This window comes from Oncorhynchus nerka, linkage group LG19, assembly GCF_034236695.1.
Source record: "Oncorhynchus nerka isolate Pitt River linkage group LG19, Oner_Uvic_2.0, whole genome shotgun sequence".
Taxonomy (NCBI): Eukaryota; Metazoa; Chordata; class Actinopteri; order Salmoniformes; family Salmonidae; genus Oncorhynchus; species Oncorhynchus nerka.
Window position 1 is genome coordinate 25,937,421 of NC_088414.1, and position 26,913 is coordinate 25,964,333.

A 26,913-nucleotide genomic window follows, 5' to 3' on the forward strand; every position below is an offset into this window, starting at 1 on the left:
CTTATCAGAGTCCGTATGATATCCTTGAAGTAAATCATGAGCAGGCATAACGACTTGCTGTCTAGGTTTTTATTAAAAACACAGTTTTATGTCTTTTTGTTTCTAACAGTTGTTTTCTCTTTCTATTTCAGTAAAGAAAGCCAAACTCCAAGGATCTCCAGGTAAGTCCTTAAACTACCTCTTTCTTTAGGAGTTATGTACTCGAATGCTGACCGAAACTAGGACTGTTTGTGAACCTTTTTAAAAAGCCTTCATAGCAGGAAGTCATTTGCACCTACTTCTCCTGTAGGGCAATCAGTCAGGGCAGTGGTTGGTTGACTTTTGGATTAGCGTAATCCAATGGGGCTTTCTGTCCCTGCTTCCCGCCTAGCTCTATCCCATGTGCTGCAGGTGAGCTGCTCAGCAGTAGTCGTGTGTGCGTAAAATCACTGGGGAAGCTACTGGCATATTGCAACCTATGTGTTTTGATAATTGTGTTGTTCGCTCTATAACCTGTTAGTTCATATGCCTTGACACTGGTATATATGCCTAAGGCCGAGACAATAAGAAGTGGCAGGATAAATTCAACCACACCTTTCTTTCATCACAAAACCGGAGAGCAACCTCTGTCTGGTGAAGTCCACAAAGCATATTGCATGTAACAAACAGTTACATAACCTACAGCACGGTCAACAAGTTCATGTTTCTGACATTTTCGGACCACTAAACAACTATTGATTTAGAACCACGGAGAGTTACTGCAAGTCTCAAACAAACAGGAGTTGCCTCCACTATACCAGCACCATTTCAACTTTATCAAATCACCTCTGCTTAATCTAATACAGTGACAACTAAAAGATACCAATAACAATTTAGTCCTATATACGTAAGCTAAATATGATTTGGCTCGCCATGGTTCTGATTTATCTGTGTGTGTGTGTGTGTGTGTGTGTGTGTGTGTAATCACAATTGGAAAAGGGACCTAGGTCTCAATGTCTCCCCTATCAAAATAAAGGTTCAATTTAAAAAAATGTAAATGCTAGCTAACTAGCTAGCCACCGGAGGACAACAACACAGGGAGATGCAACAATTCAAGTTTTTTCTGTCAATTACATTTTTCACTTGATGTGATTGGTATGACGCTTATTTTTTTAGTGTGCAACTGAACCATTCATATATGAGCTCACTGTTGATTGAATATTATTTTATACCTTTTCATCAGGGTAGGCCAAATGACCGCTGGCTTCCCTTGCATTCAATGCTACGGGCGGCAACAATGTCATACACTTTTTGACCAGACAGCATCAGATAGATCTATCGATAGATAGATGGGCTACACATACAGAGACAAAGGGGTGCTGTTTCGGGTGCTGTTTCGTTTGCTCTGATCCTTTCTCCGGTGAGAGACCGTACATTCAGCCTTTTGCAAATTGAATTCAAATTTGGAAACGGAGACTTTTTTTTTTGACAATATTTTGGGGAAGCCTGGCTTCCCCTGGCATCCATGAATACATGCCACTACTGGTCAGATCAGTGCTGGCAAAATCCAAATCCCCACGCACTCCACTTAGGTAAATCCCTATACTGTTTGCCCTCACTCCTATCTCATAAACCCTATGACTGTGTTATTGTGATAGACATTTACTCTGTTTTATTTTGTATTATATATTCCATGTTAACTGCTATTGTTTGAGTATTAATTCATTCGGGACTAATAAACCAATTAGTTGTTTGAGTAAATGCAATCTTCACTTAGAGTAACTCTAAGTTACATTCATAATTTTGTATTGGTAAATCCTCATTTAAATTTGCACACACATCATATGCTTTTGTGTTCCACCTTTACATCCTTGCTTTTACTTGACTCAATTAGTTAATACGAGAACACTAGTTGTTTAGGATTAGCTCATTGTCTCTAGTCTCTTAATAATTGCATGACGGTGCAAGATAGACACATGTACAATAGCCTTACTCTGGTGATGCAACGGTTAGTGACCTGGCAAGGGCCATCAGAGACGCACAGGCCGTATTGCATTTGGATACACACATCCGATTTTTAACCCAACTACAGCTAAATATTGTGACTTGGATAGATTCATCTGCAGTGGAAAAACTGACTGGTTGGGCTTGAAATGAATTGGCCCAGAATACAAATATACACATACATTTGATTGTTAGTGCTATTTGCAAATACTTACCTACCACTATTCACAAAACACAACTACCCAAGTGTGCCCTGTGACAGAGGAATATGTCTTCTATGACATACAACATTGATGAGAGGTCCAAATAGTAAATGTCAGCCTTCCAACCATCCGTGTTTTTCTGACTAATTTATTGGAAAACTGATGATGTGTCAATAATGAATGAAGACACTTGACTAAGGCATGTGTGGTGAGTTGGAGCGAAAGACCGAGGGGTTCTGTCGCTCGTATGACTCAGTAACCTGGACAGATCTTCTGTCTACTTTCAGAGTGTGGGTACTTATCAAAGTCTGCTGTTTGATGGTCGGTCCACACGACAATCCAAGTGTGCTCTCTGTGTGCGTGCATGTGCGGGTGTGTGTTATGACAGAGGGTGGCCATTTCTTTCTGGTAAGATGCTATCAGTCCTTTGTGCAAGGTGGAAGAGCTCTTTCAGATAGAGACCACAATCACTAAGTGGCTCTAATCTAATCCAGGCCGCCTCCTCCTCTTATCTTTGAACTTGTATTCATGAGAAGCAGCAAGTGTGGTCCAAGACGAGGCATGGGGCATCTAATTAGTAATGGGGAGATGGGGAGTGTCTCCAGATCATGGTCGTAATGTCTGTATTGCTGACTGGCCTCCTGATACTCTAATTAGACCTGTTTCTTCTCAACCCAGAGCCCTAGGCCTGGCTGTTGACCTGATGTCCCCACTGGAGACCTGTACTGAGTGTACAAAACATTAAGAACACCTTCCTAATATTGCGTTTCACACCCTTGTGCCCTAGGGGCATGGACTCTACAAGGTGTCGAAAGCATTGCACAGGGATACTGGCCCATGTTTACTCCAATGCTTCCCACAGTTGTGTCAAGTTGGCTGGATGTCCATTGGGTGGTGGACCATTCTTGATACACAAAACCCTACAGCGTTACCGTTCTTGACACACTCAAACCGGTGCTCCTGGCACCTACTACCATACCCTGTTCAAAGACACTTAAATATTTTATCTTGCCCATTCACCCTCTGAATGGCACACATACACAATCAATTTCTCAATTGTCACAAGGCTTAAAAATCATTCATTAACCTGTCTCGTCCCCTTCATCTACACTAATTGAAAGTGTAGATGAGTGACATAAATAAGGCATCACAGCTTTCACCTGGATTCACCTGGTCAGTCTGTCATGGAAAGAGCAGGTGTTCCTAATGTTTTGTACACTCTGTGTATAGCTTACAGCAGGTTTCAATATAACTAGACCTCTGGGGCTAACAACATACTGCATTACCTCATTAGTGTCAATCAATGAATTGTTTCTGTCTCTGTGAAATGTGGTGTGTATCAGGGATGTACGATATATCGCTGGTACCTAGCTAGCACCAATAGAACGAGCCTGAAAACAATGACCAGTAGAATCTGCAGTCATTTTCATTATTCTTAGCCTCTCTGGGGTAGGCGGGACGCTTGCGTCCCATATGGCCAATAGCCAGGGAAAATGCAGAGCGCCAAATTCAAATACATTTCTATAAACATCTAACTTTCATTAAATGACACATGCAAGATAGCAAATTAAAGCTACACTCGTTGTGAATCCAGCCAACGTGTCAGATTTCAAAAAGGCTTTTCAGCGAAAGCATAAGATGCTATTATCTGATGATAGCACAACCGTAAACAACGAGAGTAGCATATTTCAACTCTGCAGGCGCAACACAAAACGCAGAAATAAAATGTAAATCATGCCTTACCTTTGACGAGCTTCTTTTGTTGGCACTCCTATATGTCCCATAAACATCACAAATGGTCCTTTTTGTTCGATTAATTCAGTCGATATATATCCAAAATGTCCATTTATTTGGCGCGTTTGATCCAGAAAAACACAGCTTCCAACTTACGCAACGTCGTTACAAAATATCTCAAAAGTTACCTGTAAACTTTGCCAAAATATTTCAAACTACTTTTGTAATACAACTTTACACATTTCTAAATGTATATAATCGATCAAATTGAAGACGGGATGATCTGTGTTCAATACAGGAGCAAAACAAACTGACGCTACTTTTCTGGTTACGCGCCTCTATCAAAAGGTACACATGAAGTGACGTTCGTTCTGAGCTATGGTACTTCTTCATTACACAAAGGAAAAACCTCAACCAATTTCTACAAACTGGTGACATCCGGTGGAAGCGGTGGGAACTGTAGGAAAACATATTGAAAAGACTTCAAAAAGACAAATCTGAATAGTTTGTTCTCGGGGTTTCGCCTGCTAAATAAGTTCTGATATACCCACAGACATGATTCAAAAAGTTTTAGAAACAGAGTGTTTTCTATCCAATACTAATAATAATATGCATATATTAGGATCTGGGACATAGGAGGCAGTTCAGTTTGGGCATGCTATTTATCCAAAAGTGAAAATGCTGCCCCCTACCCCAAACAGGTAAACAATGATTTAGGAATCCTTGTAAGTATTAGCTATCAAATCAAAGTTTATTCGTCATGTGCGCCGAATACAACAGGTGTAGACCTTACAAGGAAATGCTTACTTACAGGCTCTAACCAATAGTGCAAAAAAGGTATTAGATGAACAATAGGTACGTAAAGAAATAAAACAACAGTAAAAAGACAGTGAAAAACAGTAGCGAGGCTATAAAAGTACCGATGCTACATACAGACACCGGTTAGTCAGGCTGATTTGAGGTAGTATGTACATGTAGATATGGTTAGAGTGACTATGCATATATGAAGAACAGAGAGTAGCAGTAGCGTGAAAGAGGGGTTGGTGGGTGGCGGGACACAATGCAGATAGCCAGATTAGCCAATGTGCGGGAGCACTGATTGGTCGGGCCAATTGAGGTAGTATGTACATATGTACATGAATGTATAGTTAAAGTGACTATGCATATATGGTAAACAGAGAGTAGCAGTAGCTTAAAAGAGAGTTTGGGGGGGTAGCACACAAAGCAAATAGTCTGGGTAGCCATTTGATTACCTGTTCAGGAGTCTTATGGCTTGGGGGTAAAAACTGTTGATGCCTTTTTGTCCTGGACCTGGCACTCCGGTACCGCTTGCCATGCGGTAGTAGAGAGAATAGTCTATGACTGGGGTGGCTGGGGTCTTTGATAATTTTTAGGGTTCCTCTGATATCGCCTGGTGTAGAGGTCCTGGATGGCAGGCAGCTTAGACCTAGTGATGTACTGGGCCGTGCGCACTACCCTCTAGTGCCTTGCAGTCGAAGGCCAAGCAATTGCCATACCAGGTAGTGATGCAACTAGTCAGAATGCTCTCGATGTTGCAGCTGTAGAACCTTTTGAGGATCTCAGGACCTATGCCAAATCTTTTTAGTTTCCTGGGGGGGGAATAGGCTTTGTCGTGCCCTTTTCACGAATGTCTTGGTGTGGTTGGACCATTCTAGTTTGTTGGTGATGTGGACTCCAAGGAACTTGAAGCTCTCAACCTGCTCCACTACAGCCCCATTGATGAGAATGGGGGCGTGCTCGGTCCACCTTTTCTTGTAGTCCACAATCATCTACTTAGTCTTGGTTACGTTGAGGGACAGGTTCTTATTCTGGCACCACCCGGCCAGGTCTCTGACCTCCTCCCTGTAGGCTGTCACTGTTGTCGACAGCAAACTTAATGATGGTGTTGGAGTCTTGCCATGCAATCGTGGGTGAACAGGGAGTACAGGAGGGGACTGAGCACGCACCCCTGGGGGGCAGATGTGTTGCTACCTACCCTCACCACCTGGGGGCGGCCCGACAGGAAGTCCAGGATCCAGTTGCAGAGGGAGGTGTTTAGTCCCAGGATCCTTAGTGATGAGCTTTGAGGGTACTATGGTGTTTAACGCTGAGCTGTAGTCAATGAATAGCATTCTCACATAAGTGTTCCTTTTGTCCAGGTGGGAAAGGGAGTTGTGGAGTGCAATAGAGATTACATCATTTGTGGATCTGTTTGGGCGGTATGCAAATTGGAGTGGGTCTAGGGTTTCTGGGATAATGGTGTTGATGTGAGCCATTACCAGCCTTTCAAAGCACTTCATGGCTACAGACGTGAGTGCTACGGGTCTGTAGTCATTTAGGCAGGTTGCCTTTGTGTTCTTGGGCACAGGGACTATGGTGGTCTGCTTGAAACATGTCGGTATTACAGGGACATGTTGAAATGTCAGTGAAGACACCTGCCAGTTGGTCAGCACATGCTCGGAGCGCACGTCCTGGTAATCTGTTTGGTCCCGCAGCCTTGTGTATGTTGACCTTAGTCACGTTGGCTACGGAGAGCGTGATCACACGGTAGCCCGGAACAGCTGATGCTCTCATGCCTGCCTCAGTGTTGCTTGCCTCGAAGCGAGCATAGAAGTGATTTGTAGACTACTTTGTAATCTGTAATAGTTTGCAAGCCCTGCCAGATAAGACGAGCGTCGGAGCCTGTGTAGTATGATTCAATCTTAGCCGTATATAGATGCTTTTCCTGTTTGATGGTTCATCGCAGGGCATAGCAGGATTTCTTGTAAACTTCCGGGTTAGAGTCCCGCACTTTGAAAGCAGCAGCTCTACCCTTTAGCTCAGTGCGAATGTTGCCTGTAATCCATGGCTTCTGGTTGGGGTATGTACGTACAGTCACTGTGGGGACGACATCCTCGATGCCCTTATTGATAAAGCCAGTGACTGATGTGGTGTACTCCTCAATGCCATCGGAATAATCCCAGAACATGTTCCAGTCTGTGATAGCAAAACAGTCCTGTAGTTTAGCACATGCTTCATCTGACCACTTTTTTGTAGACCGAGTCACTGGTCTTTCCTGCTTTAATTTCTGCTTGTAAACAGGAATCAGGAGTATATAGTTCTGGTCGGATTTACCAAATGGAGGGCGAGGGAGCGCTTTGTACGCATCTCTGTGTGTGGAGTACAGGTGATCTAGAATTTTTTTCCCTCTGGTTGCACATTTAACATGTTGATGGAAATTTGGTAAAACTGATTTAAGTGTCCCTGCATTAAAATGTCCGGCCACTAGGAGCGGCGCCTCTGGGTGAGTGGTTTCCTGTTTGCTTATTTCCTTATACAGCTGACTGAGTGCAGTCTTAGTGCCAGCATCTGTCTGTGGTGGTAAATAAACAGCCACGATATTAGGGTTATCTTCCGGTGAAGGAGAGTTGGACCAAAATGCAGCGCGGTTATTTCGATACATGTTTAATAAATGATAAACACGAACAATACAAAACAATAAACGTAACAACCTAAACAGCCTATTCTGGTGCAAACTAACACAGAGACAGGAACAATCACCCACGAAACACTCAAAGAATATGGCTGCCTAAATATGGTTCCCAATCAGAGACGACGATAAACACCTGCCTCTGATTGAGAACCACTCCAGGCAGCCATAGACTATTCTAGACAACCCCACTAACCACAATCCCATGACCTACAAAAAAAACAAGACAAAACACACCACATAAATAACCCATGTCACACCCTGGCCTGACCAAAATAATAAAAACACAAAATACTAAGACCAGGGCGTGACACACGAAAAGTATACAGTGGGGCAAAAAAGTATTTAGTCAGCCACCAATTGTGCAAGTTCTCCCACTTAAAAAGATGAGAGAGGCCTGTAATTTTCATCATAGGTACACTTCAACTATGACAGACAAAATGAGAAAAATATCCAGAAAATCACATTGTATGTAAATGCCAACAAAATAACTTTTTGGTCTTTTGTGTGTGTGTGTGTGTGTGTGTGTGTGTGTAACCTTTATTTAACTAGGCAAGTCAGGTAAGAACACATTCTTATTTACAATGACTTTGTCGCACTATGGGACTCCCAATCACGTCCGGATGTGATACAGCCTGGGTTCAAACCAGGGACTGTAGTGACACCTCTTGCACTGAGATGCAGTGCCTTAGACCACAACGTGTGTGTGTTAACTATTTAACTGTACTAGAATGCTTAAAAGAAAATTGAAAATATCGGGTATCGGTTTTTTTATGCACATTCTCATTGTGTACCAGCTCTGTTGACTGAATTGAAGCTTTGTGTCCATGGCAAAATAAATGTTTTTTTTGCCACTGGGAAGTCAAGTGACCATGTATCTTTTCCCAGGTAGATAGTCCTACATAAAGGTGTGTGTGTTGACTATTCAGATCCACGGAAATCTCAGGTTGCGCATGGCGCACATATATAGAAAACAGAGCACGCTTTCCTCCGGTATTATTTTAGCCAACTATTTATCCATCATTTTACTGAGAACACATTCTCATTTGCAGCAACAACCTGGGGAATAAATGAGCCAATTGTAAACTGGAGATTATTAGGTGACTGTGATGGTTTGGGGTCCAGATTGAGAATTTAGCCAGGACACTGGGGTTAACACCCCTACTCTTACAATAAGAGTCATGGGATCTTTAATGACCTCAGAGAGTCAGGACACCTGTTTAACATCCCCCTACATAGGGCAGTGTCCCCAATCACTGCCCTGGGGCATTGGGATATTTTTTTTAGACCAGAGGAAAGAGTGCCTCCTACTGGCCCTCCAACACTACTTCCAGCAGCATCTGGTCTCCCATCCAGGAACTGACCAGGACCAACCCTGCTTAGCTTCAGAAGCAAGCCAGCAGTGGTATGCAGGGTGTTATGCTGCTGGTTAACAGGAAAAGAACAAGCAAAAACTCCTTACAGAAATGTTGTAGCAGCCTACACCTAAACATTAGAGATCTGTCCAATTTGGTCAGGGGAAACGAAGCGGTAATGTTATATATTTATAGCCAAAGCCAATTTATTTGTGTTAATAGAATGTGAATGTGATCAAATTTGGTTTATATTCTAACTTTGGTTGGTAGGCTAACTAGGCCTTTTTTAATACAAAATGATTGACTGGAATTAATCACATATACAAATAGTGATGACATAGACTGGACTGTGTTAATGTGCACCTGTAACTTTTGAATTACAGATGTAGCCTATATAGGCCTACATGATGCAGGCCCTGCTCCACCCTGTTAGTCCTATTGTTTCATCGCAGTTGTCTCTGTCTATAACAGAATTCCCCTGTCAAAACATTAACATTCCTATTATTGGGTTGCACTGGGCCTGTGGCGGTCACAAAATTTTGTCTGCCGGTGATTGTCAATCAAATAATTGTCAGTCTCTCGGTAAATGACCGTTAAATTAATATAAACACATTTAGTATCTCCTGGCTTCAACACATAATCTACAAGCCATTTAAAAAGGTCTAATAAATCCATGTAATATAGCTTATACATTCACAATAAATCCATTATTTAGACCGGTCTAAAGAAGCATGATATGAAGAAAATGTAGTCTATTTCAGAAGAAAAGAATAGCATCCTCTGAGTTGTCCTGACGTGGCTATGCCAAATGGCTGTGGGCTACACTAGTTAATTTAGCAGACAAGATTTGCTCATAATTCTGTGGCATTATTTCTTTTAAATATCTTTTTTTGTATGAAGAATACAATTGAACAAAGCTGAAAAAAATTGAAATATTTTCTCCAAATGATTTGAGGGAATGCTCACATGCGGCGATTCAGTGTTGACCGGTTAACAAAGAAATATGTACTCCTATATGCTTAATTTATAGTTATTAATGCAACTTTAGTTTAGTAACTTTATGTTTTGATGTTTAATACATTGTAAAGCGGAATGATGAGACTAATGATGATTTGAAAAAAGTTACTTGAAAGGCATGAGCTCTGCTTTGTTTTTCGCGCAGGCTGTACACACTACATCAGTCACTTATTCACAATTTGACAAGCACTTGATAATGCCTCGAATATCATGGCAGCATCCTCATTGTGGCTGTAATGCACCCTAAAAAAAATCCAGGCCTTTTGCGGCCTGGAGTGCAGCATTGTGCCCTTCTCCCTGAGTGTGCTGCGCAATTCGAACCACCTCTCACTCACATGGCTCTCAGTCAGGTGATAGGGTCTTTCTAACCGACTACAAGTGAAGACACACATCGGGGACGCCACTGTGTGCATATTGAAGAACTGTCCACATTTTACTTTTCGTCAGCGCACAAGATGAGTAGGCCTAACGAACATCAAAAGCACTAACCTATGTCAACCTATCCCTCATAGTACAACAGTCGACCTATTCTGTGCAAGAAATAAATATTCCAAACATAGTCTGGGACAGTTGTGGGATGTGATTGATCCCAAGTTAATACAACGACTACCATCAACAAATATTTTTGATGCAATGTGGCTGACGCAACAGATCAGAACGTTTAGCTTAAAATGTTAAACTCTTAGGCTATTTCTTCACATTATAAGTGCAGCAATGCACACGTGGTAGTAGGCTATAAGCGCAAATGTTCCTTTAACGGAAAACACCATTATCAAAAGTGACCGCAAATGCAATTATGCATGTAATGCTTTTATTATAAAGGTGATTTTTTATGGTGAAAATGATCTTCCCAAAACTGGAAACTCACGCTGCTAATGTATGCCAGTTAGGCTCTACACTCCTTGTAAAGCGGATTAATGTGCTTAATTTTAATTAGTTATTTGGCCACTTCAGTTGTGATACAAACCTTATTAAAACACATATGCCTATGGGCTAGGCTACATGAGGTGTGCAACTATGATTCGAAAAAGTCACAAAAAAAAGGCATTGTTTCATATGCGGGTCATAATTCACATGTGATAATATATCATTCACAAATGATAGGCTAATATTGTCACCCATCAGACTATTTATTGATTTAATCTTGACTTTACATATACTAAATAATATACAGTACCAGTCAAAAGTTTGGACACGCCTACTCATTCAAGGGTTTTTCACTATTCTACAATGTGGAAAAATAAAGAAGACTAATAATAATGTAGTAACCAAAAATGTGTTTAAAAAAATAAAAATATATTTTAGACTCTTCAAAGTAGCCACCCTTTGCCTTGATGACAGCTTTGCACACTCTTGGCATTCTCTCAACCAGCTTCACCTGGAATGCTTTTCCATCTTGAAGGAGTTCCCACATATGCTAAGCACTTGTTGGCTGATTTTCCTTCACTCTGCATCCAACTTATCCCAAATAATCTCAATTGGGATGAAGTTGGGTGATTGTGGAGGCCAGGTCATCTGATGCAGCACTCCATCACTCTCCTTAGTCAAATAGTCCTTACACAGCCTGGAGGTGTGTTGGGTCATTGCCCTGTTGAAAAACAAATGATTGTCCCGCTAAGTACAACCCAGCTGGGATGGCGTATCGCTGCAGAATGCTGTGGTAGCCATGCTGGTTAAGTGTGCCTTGAATTCAAAATTAATCACTGATACTGTCACAAGCAAGGCACCATCATACCTACTCCATGCTTCACGTTGGGAACCACACATGTGGAGATCCTCCGTTCATCTACTCTGCGTCTCACAAAGATACGGCGGTTGGAACCAAAAATCTCAAATATGGACTCATTTCCACTGGTCTAATGTCCATTGATCGTGTTTCTTGGCATAAGCAAGTGTCTGCTTATTGGTGTCCTTTAGTTGTGTTTTTTGTTGTTGCAGCAATTCGACCATGAAGGCCTGACTCACCCAGTCTCCTCTGAACAGTTGATGTTCAGATTTGTCTGTTACTTTAACTCTGTGAAGCATTTATTTTGGCTGCAATTTCTGAGGCTGATAATTCCAATGAACTTATCCTCTGCAGCAGAGGTAACTTTGGGTCTTCCTTTCCTGTGGCGGTCCTCATGAGAGACAGTTTCATCGTAGCACTTGATGGTTTTTGCGAATGCAATTGAGGAAACTTTCAATGTTCTTGAAATGTTCCGGATTGACTGATCTTCATGTCTTAAAATATTGATGGACTGTCGTTTCTCTGTGCTTATTTGAGTTGTTCTTGCCATAATATGGACTTGGTCTCATGCCAGAATAATCAGAAACCTGGGCATTCTAGTTCTGTTCAAGTTTTTTCGTCGTGCAACTCGTGCTTGACAGCAGGCCTGACAGCCAATGATCCACTATATGGATAGCCACGCAAGCTTCACCCTCATGTCGGTTCTAACAAGATAGGTAGTGCTAGGTATCTACAGCCAATCCTGTAGGGGCTTAAAACTAGAGTGAGCTTTGATTGGTCAATAGCACCACAGCGCACGCGAAAAAAGTTCAGCTTTCCCCAACTTTGGTCCCAACCTGTTCATGTTCCCTCACGCATGCTCGCATCAACCAACGGTCCCCCGCCCACTTCGCTTCCCCTTATTGAAAATGAATGGAGTTCTGTTGTTTCATCACCCCCAGCGTGCTAGATGGACTTCTGCTATGAGAGCAATAGGATAAAGTGACTTGCGCTCTGCTCACCCTGACCAAAATGTACGCTTTCATTGTAGCAGAAAAAATAAATAGATTTTGCAACACCCCAGTGTAGCTATGTTGGGCTACTGGAAAGGCAAATGGGACAACGAGAGCAGTTTTAACTGGTCATGATCATGAGAAAGAAGTTGGCCCCACTTCTTTGTGACCTGTGGTGCCACCACATCTGCCCCTACAATAAATATGAAATGATTTGCCACTACCTGCTTCACAGTGATGACTTTTAAATATGTTTATAAATCAAACAAGGTCTTTTAATAACCTTGGTCTTTAAATTGATGGTATGAGAGATGACAGAGACCTTTTCTGCTGTGGAAGCTGGTCTCGCCTGTCTCTGCATCACGTAGTCCTACTGTACTGGCCTATGTCTCAGTGTCAGAGGTGAAATGGTAATCATGCCCAGAGCTATATTAGGGTGGCTGCTCTGCAGTGTGTGAATCACATCAGCCAGGAGAGAGGATGGATGGCTAGGCTATATCTGCTGCCTGCCTGGCTGTGTGGCACTCCTCTGTAGTGAGATTACCAGGGTCAGTGAATTGGTCTGGGTGCAGGGCGGTGGGGGGAAGGGATGGGGAAACTGACTTATCTGCTTTCACTCTCACCTACGTCGCCGACTGTCCTTCAGTCACACAAAGTCAAATTGAAGCAGTTGGGATAGTAACAGTAATGTTAGATTGGCCATCATTGCTACGTCTGCCACCACAATTGTCTTTCTTACCTGTACACAGAAGCTCTCCATCTGGCAAATCATTTGACGTCATGCAGATTACTGCTCATGTCCTATAAAGACAAAGTAGTATGGAGACTTGGTCTCCTACGTGTACACAGTAATCTACTCTCTTTTTTCCTTTCAACATGACAATCTATCTTTGTAATGTGGTGAGCATAAGTACTGTTAGTACGAATATTAAATATCAGTACCTCTTCCCACCATTACTTCATTTCATTATATGCATGCTTTTCACCTCTTTTCCCCTCCTTTCTGTGTTGCAGGTAAGTTCAATAGCTATGTGACGCTGAAGGTGCAGAATGTCAAGAGCACCTCCATTACCGTGCGAGGGGACCAGCCATGCTGGGAGCAGGACTTCATGTTGTAAGTGACCATTAACCACACACTTCTTAGACCTCTCTATTCCTGTCCTATGCACTCAGTCTTTGTTTATTTGGATCCCCAAATAATTTTGCAGTAGCTTCTCTTCCTGACATCCACAAAACACGACAAGTAACGGAACACTGATACACTGATACACAGGACAGTCACACACAGTTTTAATACGAAGTGATGGGCCCCACAAGCTCACAGAACAGGATTGCTGAGTGCTGAAGCTTATAATGCGTAAACATCGTCTGTCCTCGGTTGCAACACTCACTACCGAGTTCCTGCCGCTGGAAGCAACTTCAGCACAATAACTGTTCAACGGGAGCTTCCTGAAATGGGTTTCCATGGCCGAGCAGCCGCACACAAGCCTATGATTACCATGCGCAAAGCGTCGGCTGGAGTGGTGTAAAGCTCGCCACCATTGGACTATGGAGCAGTGGAAATGTGTACTCTGGAGTGATGAATCATGCTTAACCATCTGGCAGTCCGATGGATGAATCTGGGTTTGGCGGATTCCGGAAGAATTCTTCCTGCCCCAATGCATAGTGCCAACTTTAAAGTTTAGCAGAGGAGGAATAATGGTCTGGGGCTGTTTTTCATGGTTCGGGCTAGGCCCCTTAGTTCCAGTGAATGGAAATCTTAACGCTACAGCATACAATGACATTCTAGACGATTCTGTGCTTCAAGCTTTGCGGCGACAGTTTGGGGAAGGCCCTTTCCTGTTTCAGCATGACAAAGCCCCCGTGCATAAGGCGAAGTCCACACAAATGTTTTTTTCGAGATCGGTGTGGAAGAACTTGACTGGGCTGTACAGAGCCCTGACCTCAATCCCATCAAACACCTTTGGGATGAATTGGAACGCCGACTGCGAACCAGGCCTAATCGCCCAACAACAGTACCCAACCTCACTAATACTCTTGCGGCTGAATTTAAGCAAGTCCCCTCAGCAATGTTCCAACATCTAGTGGAGAGCCTTCCCTGCTGTTATAGCAGCAAAGTGGGGACCAACTCCATATTAATGCCCATAATTTTGGAATGAGATGTTCAACAAGCAGGTGTCCACATACTTTTGGTCATGTAGTGTATGTCGTATAAGCCACAACAGATAGAATACCAGTAGTCTGTCTGGAGGCTCTGTAAGTGTCAAGTGTCACATTTTCATACAGTGTCAACATAGAATCAGGTAACATCAGGTTTGTTTTGTTTAAATGATGATCAGAGAGGAACGATGAAGGGAGGGTCTATGGCTCTGAGCTCAACAGACTTATTGTAACAGTACAGTATATCCTCCATGCTCAGCCACTAACACCTTTATTTGATTAAGGCTGACTGTCTTTTGGAATTATGCAGCAGACGCAACAACCTGAGTACTCTTCCACTCAGTCAGGTGAAAGCAGGGCAGCTAGTCTTCCTCTGGTGCTAATGCTATGTAGCTACAGTTCAGGTTTATGATTTTCAGACAGTAATATGTGAGAGCAGGCCACAGTCGGGGATTTCCAGGAATGTTTTGTCCCCGTTGTTGCCTGCCAGGTGGGTTGTTGTTTCGGGAAAGTTAGCTTACCTTTTCTCACAACTATTCACTTCCTCATGGTTACTCATCTAATTTCCTCTTTTCAGTGTTCCGTATGTAGGCTGGGCAGTTTTTAGCTCTAGGCTTACTCCTGTGTGTGCGCATCTGTGTATGCAATTTTTATGATATATTTCCACATCTATTTCAAGGATGTTTCTGAGTATAAATGCTTGGTTCTGTAGTACTGTTCATGAAACACAATGCATTAGCACTTGTCAGCGAGTCTGAAGTTTACTGTTAACTTGAAACTGGCTCTGCTGGATTTCTTTCTTCTCCAATGATGTGTTTCCTTGCCAGAAAGCTGTAGCCTGTTGGTTCTGTGGGTCAACCTTTTATGTAACAGATTCACATAATTGATTTTGATTGCATACTATGTAATTGACTCACAGAGTACTTAAGTGGATGGATGCACCTTTCTCCTCTTAATGAGATAGCAGATTGCCAAATGGTATTTTGGTTTGTCAGGCCAGGCTTCTGTTTCTATGCTAGCCAGAGGGCCTTGGAGACTAGAGTCCAGTCCAGACTACAATTTCCTTGTGAGATAATGGCCATCCCCACCAAGGGGCCACCAGGGCTGACAGAAAACGGGAATGTAGCGAAAGCTATGGATCAATATATACACCGTACACCCCAGCTCACCTTATTTCTAGAGCTGTTTCCATAGCTCCTGTGCTATGCTGCTCAGTCATTAGAGACGGGATATTGTTCTTTAGGGATACAAATACAACGCTGGGGTATTTTGTGTAATGTTTAAGAGCCTTCATGAGATTGTCTCATTGAACTGATGGCTTATGTTTACACTGACTGTGATGGTGTTGTCTTTGATTGTGTTGTCTCTCACTGTTTCCGCAACAGGGTGCTCCAGGAAGTGACATACAGGAGAGCCTTAATGTTTCTGTGCTTGAATTTAAAAAAATATATATATTTCACCTTTATTTAACCAGGTAGGCCAGTTGAGAACAAGTTCTCATTTACAACAGCGACCTGGCCAAGATAAAGCAAAGCAGTGCGACACAAACAACAACAGAGTTATACATGGTATAAACAACCGTACAGTCAAAAACACAATAGAAAAATCTATATACAGTCTGTGCAAATGTAGTAAGATTAGGGAGGTAAGGCCATGGTGGCGAAATAATTACAATTTAGCAATTAAACACTGGAGTGATAGATGTGCAGAAGATGAATGTGCAAGTAGGGATACTGAGGTGCAAAGGAGCAAAAAAATAAGTGACAACATGGGGATGAGGTAGTTGGGTGGGCTATGTACGAATGGGCTGTGTACAGGTGCAATGATCAGTAAGCTGCTCTGACAGCTGTCGCTTAAAGTTAGTGTGGGAGATATGACTCCAGCTTCAGTGATTTTTGCAATTCGTTCCAGTCATTGGCAGCAGAGAACTGGAATGAAAGGCGGCCAAAGGAGGAGTTGGCTTTGGGGATGACAAGTGAAATATACCTGCTGGAGCGCGTGCTACGGGTGGGTGCTGCTATGGTGACCAGTGAGCTGAGATAAGGCAGAGTTTTACCTAGCAAAGACTTATAGATGACCTGGAGCCAGTGGGTTTGGCGATGAATATGATGCGAGGGCCAGCCAACGAGAGCATACAGGTCGCAGTGGTGGGTAGTACATGGGGTTTTGGTGACAAAATGGATGGCACTGTGATAGACTACATCCAATTTGCTGAGTAACGTGTTGGAGGCTATTTTGTAAATGACATCGCCGAAGTCAAGGATCGGGAGGATAGTCAGTTTTACGAGGGTATGCTAGACAGCATGAGTGAAGGATGCTTTGTTGCGAAATTGTGCTTTGTTTCTATATTTAATTTTGTATTGGAGATGCTTAATGTGAGTCTGAAAGGAGAGTTTACAGTCTAACCAGACAACTAGGTATTTGTAGTTGTCCACATATTCTAAGTCAGAAACTGTCCAGAGTAGTGATGCTAGACGGGCGGGCGGGTGCGGGCAGAAATTGGTTGAAGAGCATACATTTAGTTTTACTTTCATTTAAGAGCAGTTGGAGGCCACTGAAGGAGTATTGTATGGCATTGAAGCTCGTCTGGAGGGTTGTTAATAGTGTCCAAAGAAGGGCCAGAAGAATACAAAATGGTGTCGTCTGCATAGAGAAGGATCAGAGAATCACCAGCAGCAAGAGCGACATCATGGATGTATACGGAGAAAAGAGTCGGCCCGAGAATTGAACCCTGTGGCACCCCCATAGAGACTGCCAGAGGTCCGGACAACAGGCCCTCCGATTTGACACACTGCACTCTATCTGATAAGTAGTTGGTGAACCAGGCGAGGCAGTAATTTGTGAAACCAAGGCTGTTGAGTCTGTCGATAAGAATGCGGTGATTGACAGAGTCGAAAGCCTTGGCCAGGACGTTAAAGACGGCTGCGCAGTATTGTCTTTTATCGATGGAGGTTATGATATCGTTTAGGACCTTGAGCGTGGCTGAGGTACACCCATGACCCACTCGGAAACCAGATTGCATAGCGGAGAAGGTACAGTTGGTTTCGAAATGGTCAGTGATCTGTTTAACTTGTCTTTCGAAGACATTAGAAAGGCAGGGTAGGATAGATATAGGTCTGTAACAGTTTGAGTCCCTTTGAAGAGGGGGATGACTGCGGCAGCTTTCCAATCTTTAGGGATCTCGGACGATACGAAAGAGAGGTTGAACATACTAGTAATAGGGGTTGCAACAATTGCGGCGGATAATTTTAGAGAGGTTCCAGATTGTCTAACCCAGCTGATTTGTAGGGGTCCAGATTTTGCAGCTCTTTCAGAACATCAGCTATCTGTATTTGGGTGAAGGAGAAATGGAGGAGGCTTGGGCAAGATGCTGTGGGGTTGCAGAGCTGTTGACCCGGGTAAGGGTAGCCAGGTGGAAAGCATGGCCAGCCATAGAAAAATGGTTGAAAGAAGCCTCAAAACACTCATCTGGTTGCCATGGAGACAATCAGTTAGGCATTACTCCATCCTACCCCTGATTTTGGAGTGTCTTTTAGAAAGTAATGGGAAAAATAATAAATGCAGTAGAATACAAGGTGTGTTCTGTGTAGTGCTTATTTTCAAGCGTTTTCCAAAGCCTTTGTGTCCCTGTGCTGCAGGAGCCTGTTCATTCCCATCTCACTCCACAAACAATGGGGAGCTCAAATGGAACATTATTTAATCAATCAATCATATGTATTTATAAAACCCTTTTTACATCAGCCAATGTCACAAAGTGCTGTACAGAAACCCAGCCTAAAACCCAAACAGCAAGCAATGCAGATGTAGAAGCATGAAGGCTAGGAAAAACTCCCTAGAAAGGCTGGAACCTAGGAAGAAACATAGAGAGGAACCAGGCTCTGAGGGGTGGCCAGTCCTCTTCTGGCTGTGCCGTGTGGAGATTATAGATGTTCAAACGTTCATAGATGACCAGAAGGGTCAGATAATAATAATCACTGTGGTTGTAGAGGGTGCAACAGGTCAGTACCTCAGGAGAAAATGTCAGTTGGCTTTTCATAGCCGATCATTCAGAGTTATAGACAGCAGGTGCGGTAGAGAGAGAGTCCAAAAAAGCAGGTCTGGGAATGAAACCATTATACATTTATTAGACAATCACTGTGTCGCTGTCTTTCTACTGATCTCTATCTCTCTATTAATGGATTGTTGAATGCTGTTTTCATGGTGGAGTGGGTCTATGGGTTCTTTAATTTGTGTTTCCATGATGCGGAACGATAGAGAGAGCTCAAAGTGAAGTCGGTGTGTGATTGATCAAAAAGAGTCTTGGTTTAATATTTTTTATGAAATGTAAAATATTGTCTACTCATTCTTTTTATATTTGTTTTATAAAAGTACTATATGACTGTAAGCAGTTTATACAAGTACATGTTTACATTCACTGTGGCCACGTAAGAGCCAAAGAGATGTGAAGGTGATTGGTCTGCTCATTACAGTAATAGCGTTGTCTTCATTTGGTACATCGCCTTTAGTGTTAGTGGTTTAGAATATTTTTTTTTGCACCTGGGCTCGCTCTTACTGCCACCTTTACTGAGGGCAGTGCACTTTTGATAAGTATCTCTTCTCTCATCTTCCTTTTGAAGTGCCGCAAATGAGATGAAGAAATTATGAGCAGTGGTCGCTTTCAAGTGAGATGCTCTTTTATTGTCAGCAAGCTGTATTTGCATCCTTTTCAATGGCAAATTAAGGATGGAAGGCATCACGACATCTGACATGATGCATAGGCCTAATCAAAGACCAAGGGATCAGTGAACGGCCAGACGGCGCTTAGCCCTAGTTTCTGTAATAATTATTTCAATGTCATGGAGGTGACTCAACACATACTGAATGAAACCATTATACATTTGTTAGACGATCACTGTGTCGCTTTCTTTCTACTGATCTGTCGCTCTATTAAACTGTGTGTCTGTATTGAATGAGAGTTGATTATGACCCCCTCTCCTTTATGGCCTCTCTCTCCTGTTTCTCCAGTGAGATCAACTGTTTGGACCTGGGCCTCATTGTGGAGGTGTGGAACAAAGGCCTTATCTGGGACACCATGCTGGGGACTGCCTGGATCCCCCTCAAGAGCATCCGCCAGTCAGAGGAGGTGAGAGGGGCAGATGATTCACTCATACAACGTTACACACCACCAACACAACTGGCCAAAACATTTCGAGATGTTGAAAACCAACATTTACAACACACAGTTCAAATTCTATATAAAACATGTACAGAGTAGTTTGGGCACTGGTTCACCTCCCAGTTAGTTTCATCTGGTCTCTCTGTCTATGTCCTCTGACCTAGCCCTTTCTCTTCCCTCAGGAGGGCTCAGGGGACTGGACCTTCCTGGATGCTGAGGTTTTGATGAAGGCTGATGAGATCTACGGCACCAAGAACCCAACACACCACCAGGTTCTTCTGGACTCCCACTTTGAGCTGCCCTTTGGTAAAATGTTATATTGATCACAATGTTTCTGTTGGGCACTTAGCTTCCCATAGGATATCTATTTTATATCATATGTTATCTCTTTAAATGTTTTTGTTGATTCTGTACTGTGTACCAGGGTCTATTGTCCATCAAACTGTGTCTACAGTTACAGTAGCTACAGTTGGTATGATGTATGATACTGAAATGTTATAGGTCTGTTAATGTAGATGGAACATGTATAGGGCACAATACAGTAATGATTATACAGTAGTAGCCTTCTCCAGTGACCTGTGCTTTAACATATGCCACCACACCTGATAGTGATTGGTTGAAATCCCAGGAGGTTGCGTAGCGAGCCTTTTGGATGCAGCCGCTCTCATCTCTTCACTGAGAAGGAACAGTTATGTAATTTACGGATCACTTTCTACATCGCTGTCCCTTAATTTTGCCAGTATTGGTGTCGGTGTGCATCAAATCACTTTTTTTTTGTCACATGCGCTGAATACAGCAGGTGTAGACCTTACCGTGAAATGCTTACTTACATGCCCTTAACCAAAAATGCAGTTTAAGAAAATATTCACTAAATAAACTAAAGTAAAAAATAAAAGGCCTCCTGAGTGGTGCTGCGGTCTAAGGCACTGTATCGCAATGCTAGCTGTGTTACTACAGATCCTGGTTCGATTCCAGCTGTGTGCCAGCCTTGTCCCATCATGCACTAGCAACTCCTGTGGTGGGCCGGGTGCATGCACGCTGACACGGTCGCCAGGTGTACTGTGTTTTCTCCGACACACTGGCTTCCAGGTTAAGCGTGCATTTTTTTAAGAAGCACTGCGGCTTGGCAGGGTTGTGTTTTGGAGGACGCGCGGCTCTCGACCTTCGCCTCTCCCGAGTCAGTACGGGAGTTGTAGCAATTGAACAAGACTGTAACTACCAATTGGGGAGATTTTTTAAAACTTTTTATGTAAAATAAATTAATCAATCAAAAACTGTGCTTGGCCACACAGTCGTGGGTGAAGAGGGAGTACAGGAGGGGACTAAACACATGCCCCTAAGATCAATAAGTTAAAAGTGTTTGTCTGTGAGAGGGACTAGAGCAGCTTTCAGGTGTTTAAGGGCAGGCCTTTGAAGGTAGCGGTAGGGAAGGGAGGCTGTGTGTTTGTCTGGGTTCTGTGTACCACTGATCCCATTCATTCACCAGGACAGGGGTTTGGTTTCATCTGCCTTTGAACCTCTGGCGTTTTTGTGTTCAGCTCTCTTTAAAGTCCAGGATTTCCCCTAGAATAAAAAAAAAAAATGTATTGCTGTAAATGAATATAGGGGAATGATAAATGGGTTAATGTTAAATGAATATAGGGGAAACACTTTAATGTCCAGTGTCTCTCTGTAAAGGAACATGGGACATCAGGTCACAGGGAGGGAGTCTGCTCTAACAGACCAGTGGTTTGGTAGGAGGCATCAATGTATAATTTACCTGTCTGCACATTTTTGTCAATTGTTAGGCTGGTAATGTCATCAAGTTAAGGTTTGCACAGTTTTGCAGTCTCTAGAAAGTCTAGTGCTCTGCGCTTATGTCACTGTGAAGTTCTGTCCCTGTCAGTACTAACGTCATTGTCTTGTGCTCTTCTGGGCAATCATTTGCATCTGTCATGACAAACATTACTACAGTGGAGCCCTGTCATTCATGGTCCCTGTCCCCCAACAGTACAGATTCAGGGCATAGCCAACTATTTTTAATGTCTTTTTCCTAAGTGGCTCATTATATATTAAAAAGGACCATGAATATATAATAGTAGCATGTTGGAGAGTGGATGGTTTAGGATGGTATGGGGTAGGGCAGGATGCAGCTCACCAGTCATCCCACTCTGTGTGTGTGCACCCCTCTCTATCAGACATCCCAGATGACGAGGCGCAGTACTGGACCGGCAAGCTGGATTGCATCAACACTGTGAGGATCTATGATGAGGTAAGGCCTACCCTACATGCTAAGGCGCTATTTCACCAGGAACATGTATGTCAAAAATGTAGTAACAAATTCTACCTATTTATATTTCAAGCAGTTACAGAGGTGAAGTAATTTTCCAAAATACCCTCTATGTTTACAAATGGTAAAGTTCCCAGTACAATGCGGTTGAATATTCTGTAACCTTCTCTCCAGATTACACCTGGCTTTCTGCATTCACTAGCACACGGTAAAATACATGGAAATGGAAGATGGGACTAACCCTGTTGTCATTTGATATTTTCCTCACCTCGCTTTTGCATGTCACAGAAAACTCTGGTTAGGTACTGTATTGACATGAGCGTGTGTTTATCACTGTGTGCTCTGAAGTGATAATGTAGATGGTAGGTCGAACTATTGCATGCAGTGGCATTGAAGTCATGCTGGTGATGACAATATTATGACAAAGTTTGAGATTGATGATGATGATTTTGTTTTTGTGGATTATGATGGTCAGAGGTCACAATTCTTGTTGTCTCCTTTCCTCTCTCTGGTACCCTCTGCAGGATGAGGTCCAGAGACGCCTCATGCCTCCCGCTGCCTCCCAATGCTGTGAGTGGGACTGACTTCCACTCCATAATATCCCACTAGATGGAGCTCTCTCATCAGCCTTGGCTCCCTCTGTGTTCCATTAGTTTGGCCTTTTTATGTTATTTATTTCCTTGTCCTATTCCTTATGTTATGTGTAAATCTCCTAGCTCAGAGTTGACATCAAGTAAGCCTTTTATCCAATCTTAATTTTCCAGAACAGTCACTACTTATCCAAAGTTATGAAGAATGTCAACACAGGGATGCCACGTTCATGCATGTCTGCTAGTGGTGTTTCTGTTTGTCCACTGTGTATGTTATGGTCATAATTCCCCCTCCCAAGTCAGGCACTGTTTTTGCATACTCTCCACTACCTCTCACTTTACTTCTCTGCCAACACCCTCACCAGGCAACTATTTTGGATGGACTGACACACTGAGTATGTAATACACAGTCTTTTTCTGATGAATTCTAAACCTTCCCAAAGCTTCACCTTGGCCAATCCTCAATGCTTTGTGCATGTTTTCCAGCACCAACAATAGTCGCTACAGCCAGGGGAAATATCCCCCAGCCCCACCTCATCGCACTACACCTCATGCCATCTGAGTTTCATCATCTATATCAATTTCCCCACAGGACATGGAAACACAAATATGGTTATTATTACTACCTCTATGGAAACATAACTGGACAATAGCAGTTAGGCCGAGATCTATGTTTTTGTAGTCAGCATGACCTTGATAAAGCATAGTGGCAGTTGACTTCCTGAGATGCAACCACATCATCACACAGACGGGGGGCACTGTTTGCCAGCCTGTGTTCAGGTGTCACCTTGACAACTTGTTTTCCCCTCTGATTTTTAGAGATATCAATACATCAGTTTGTCCCGAGCTATCTATCTATCTCACATATCAGCCTGGAGCGATAAGGCTTATGTCCCCTTAAGCAGGCCACTCAGCTCAGGGTCAGCACTGCAATCCAAAGGACCTGTCTGATGCCAAAATTGAGTCTGGGTCACTAAGGAGAGAGAATTCCCTTATGTCAACATTGCAATTGAGTTACTTAACGCAGTCATTTTGGAATATCACTTTTTGACTGGAGTGTCCATTTTTGTCTGTATTTAAAGTAGGAATCCTTAATTGAAACAAAGCTGTCACCCACCTGTGTTTTTGGTAAAAAGCTGAGGAATGGGGCTAGAGAAATGTAACCACTCAAATTCATAGACAGAGTTATGTATTTCTAAAAAATGTTTCAAAAAAATTGAAAACGGTAACCTTTATTTAACTAGCCAAGTCAGTTAAGAACAAATTCTTATTTACAATGACATATGCAAGGACTGACCGTCCATGATGTCAAAATGATAGTTTTAACCATGTTTTGAGGATATGCTTTGTTTGTTTACAAACATTTGAGTATAACAAGCTTATATTTTGGGTTCTGATGTGGTATGACAGTTAATCTAAGCTCAGGTGGCATTTATAAGTTACTGTGCCTTCAGAAAGTACTCAGACCTCTTGACTTTTTCCACATTTAGTTACAGCCTTGTTTTAAATTTGAAAAAATAGAAAATAATCCTCAGCAATCGACACACAATATCCCATAATGACAAAGCGAAAACATTTTTTTTTTTTTTTTTTTTGCAAATTTATCAACAACGTAAATATTCAGGCCCTTTGCTATGAGACTCAAAATTGAGCTCAAGTGTATTCTGTTTCCATTGATCATCCTTGATGTTTCTACTACTCGATTAGCGTCCACCTGTGGTGAATTCAATTGATTGGACATGATTTGGAAAGGCACACCTGACTATATAATGTCCCACAGTTGACAGTGCAAAAACAAGCCATGAAGTCGAAGGAGTTGTTCGTAGAGCGCCGAGACTGGATTGTGTCGAGGCACAGATCTGGGGCAGGGTACCCAAAAATGTCTGCATCATTTCATGCCCCCCCCCTTGAGAGGATCTGCAGAGAAGAATGGGAGAAACTCCCCAAATATAGGTGTGCCAAGCTTGTAACGTCATACCCAAGAAGATTCGAGGCTGTAATCGATGCCAAAGGTGCTTCAACAAAGTACAAAGTAAAGGTCTGAATACTCATGTAAATGTAATATTTCAGTGTTTAGCAAAATAAATTGGCTAACTTTTTTTTTTTTTACTGTTTTTACTTAGTCCCCCCCCTCATCAATGTAATACTTTTTAGAATAAGGCTGTAACGTAACAAAATGTGGAAAAAGTCAAGAGTTCAGAATACTTTCCGAATGCACTAACTTAAAAATAAAAATGGATGTAGCATCTAAGGGTTCTATCTTTAATGGCCTATATATTCAGTTGCATCACTTTCCCCTTCTCACTGAAGTTTTTTTTCTGGTTGGCTTGCATTCAAAAGTGCATGACCCTTGCCCTCCTTACCTCCCTCTTACCTGATCATTCCTGACCTCAGTGTATAAAATGGAGATTCTGTAGTCATTTTAGCAGTTTGAGGATGTAGAGGTCTCAAGATGTTCTGTGTTGTGGAGCTTGTCCTGTTGTCCCTCTACAGCCCTGGATGACCATGACAGTGCAGTGGACGACCGGGACAGTGACTACCGCAGTGAGACCAGCAACAGCTTTCCCCGCGCTACCATACTACGGCGCAGCCCAACTCCTCCATGCACCAGTACCCCATGGGCCCCCAGCTCCAGAACCACCTGGACTCCTGCACAGACTCCATGCACAGCTTTGACATGGACTACAGAGACCACCGCGGGAGCAGGTAGAGGTTCTGAATAACACACACAAACATACAGGACATGCCCCTACACAGAATACAAAGACACATGCACAATACAAATTCAGCCATTAAAGATGGCACACCTTTAAACAGTCATACATATTGACACACAGTGAAGAAGAGTTAAGACATGAATAGAGTTTTTGAAGTGCAGTCATTTATTGTCTGTTGGTTTGTTCTGATGGCTTGATTTTCACGTAGGAAACTATTAAATGATTATATTGCAAATAGACCCAGTTAACTGAGGGCCTGAGGTTTAGCTCTTTTGTTTGTTGGAGGGCGTCCTCTTTCAGATGATTTGGGGACATCCACCCTCCTGGTACAGAATGACAGAATCAAGCATCAGAATACAAGCACATTTCTTAAGTAAGGTTGGCAGCTTTAAATCTAGTCAGGTTATGTTTATTTGTCACTGACACATCCTTTAACACAGCATAAGAAGGAGGTTAACAATGTCACCTGCTTGAATAATATAAATAGTTCCCCCTAAGGAGTGATTCTTCAATCTAATGATGTTGTGGGCAACAGTGCAAGTTAATCCAATAGATATTGAATCTTTGGTGTTTTGTATATAATTGGATCTAGTATAGAATTTGTATAGAATTTTTATCTAGTTAATAGAATATATATTTGTTAACATGCAGTGCCTTCAGAAAGTATACCTCTTGACTTATTCCACAATGTGTTGTTTCAGCCTAAATTCAAAATGGACTACATTGTTTTTTTTCCTCATCCATCTACACCAATAATACATAATGACAAAGTGAAAAAGTTTTTCGAAATGTTTGCAAATATATTGAAAATTTAAGTATAGAGGTATATGTGCTTCTACACCTGCATTGCTTGCTGTTTGGGGTTTTAGGCTGGGTTTCTGTACAGCACTTTGAGATATCAGCTGATGTACGAAGGGCTATATAAATAAATTTGATTTGATTTTTGATATATCTAATTTACATATGTATACACAACCCTGTGTTAATACATGTTAGAATCACCTATGGCAGCGATTATAGCTGTGAGGCTTTCTGGGTCTCTAAGTGCTTTGCACACCTGAATTGTACAATATTTGCACATTATTCTTTTCAAAATTTTTCAAGCTCTGTTGAATTGGTTGTTGATCATTGCTAGACAGCCATTTTCAAGTATTGCCATAGATTTTCAAGCAGATTTAAGTCCAAACTCTAACTTGGCCACTCAGGAACATTCGCTGTCTTCTTGGTAAGCAACTCCAGTGTAGATTTGGCCTTGTGTTTTAGGTTGTCTTGCTGAAAGGTGAATTCATCTCCATTCCACTTCTTTTTTGTCCTGAAAAACTCCCCAGTCCTTAACAATTACAACCATGCCCATAACATGATGCAGCCACGACTATGCTTGAAAATATGGAGAGTGATACTCAGTAATGTGTTTTATTTGATTTGCCCCAAACATACTGTGCATTCAGAAAGTATTCAGACCCCTTGACTTTTTCCCCATTTGTTACATTACAGCCTTATTCTAAAATGGATTAAATAGTTTTTTCCCCTCATCAATCTACAAACAATACGACATAATGACAAG

The 26,913-nt window shown here is 42.3% G+C and overlaps 1 pseudogene; it reads left to right on the top strand.

The window, feature by feature from the left end:
• Positions 1-26,913, top strand: part of LOC115101239 (protein unc-13 homolog B-like) — a 112,113-nt pseudogene that overhangs the window by 23,088 nt on the left and 62,112 nt on the right.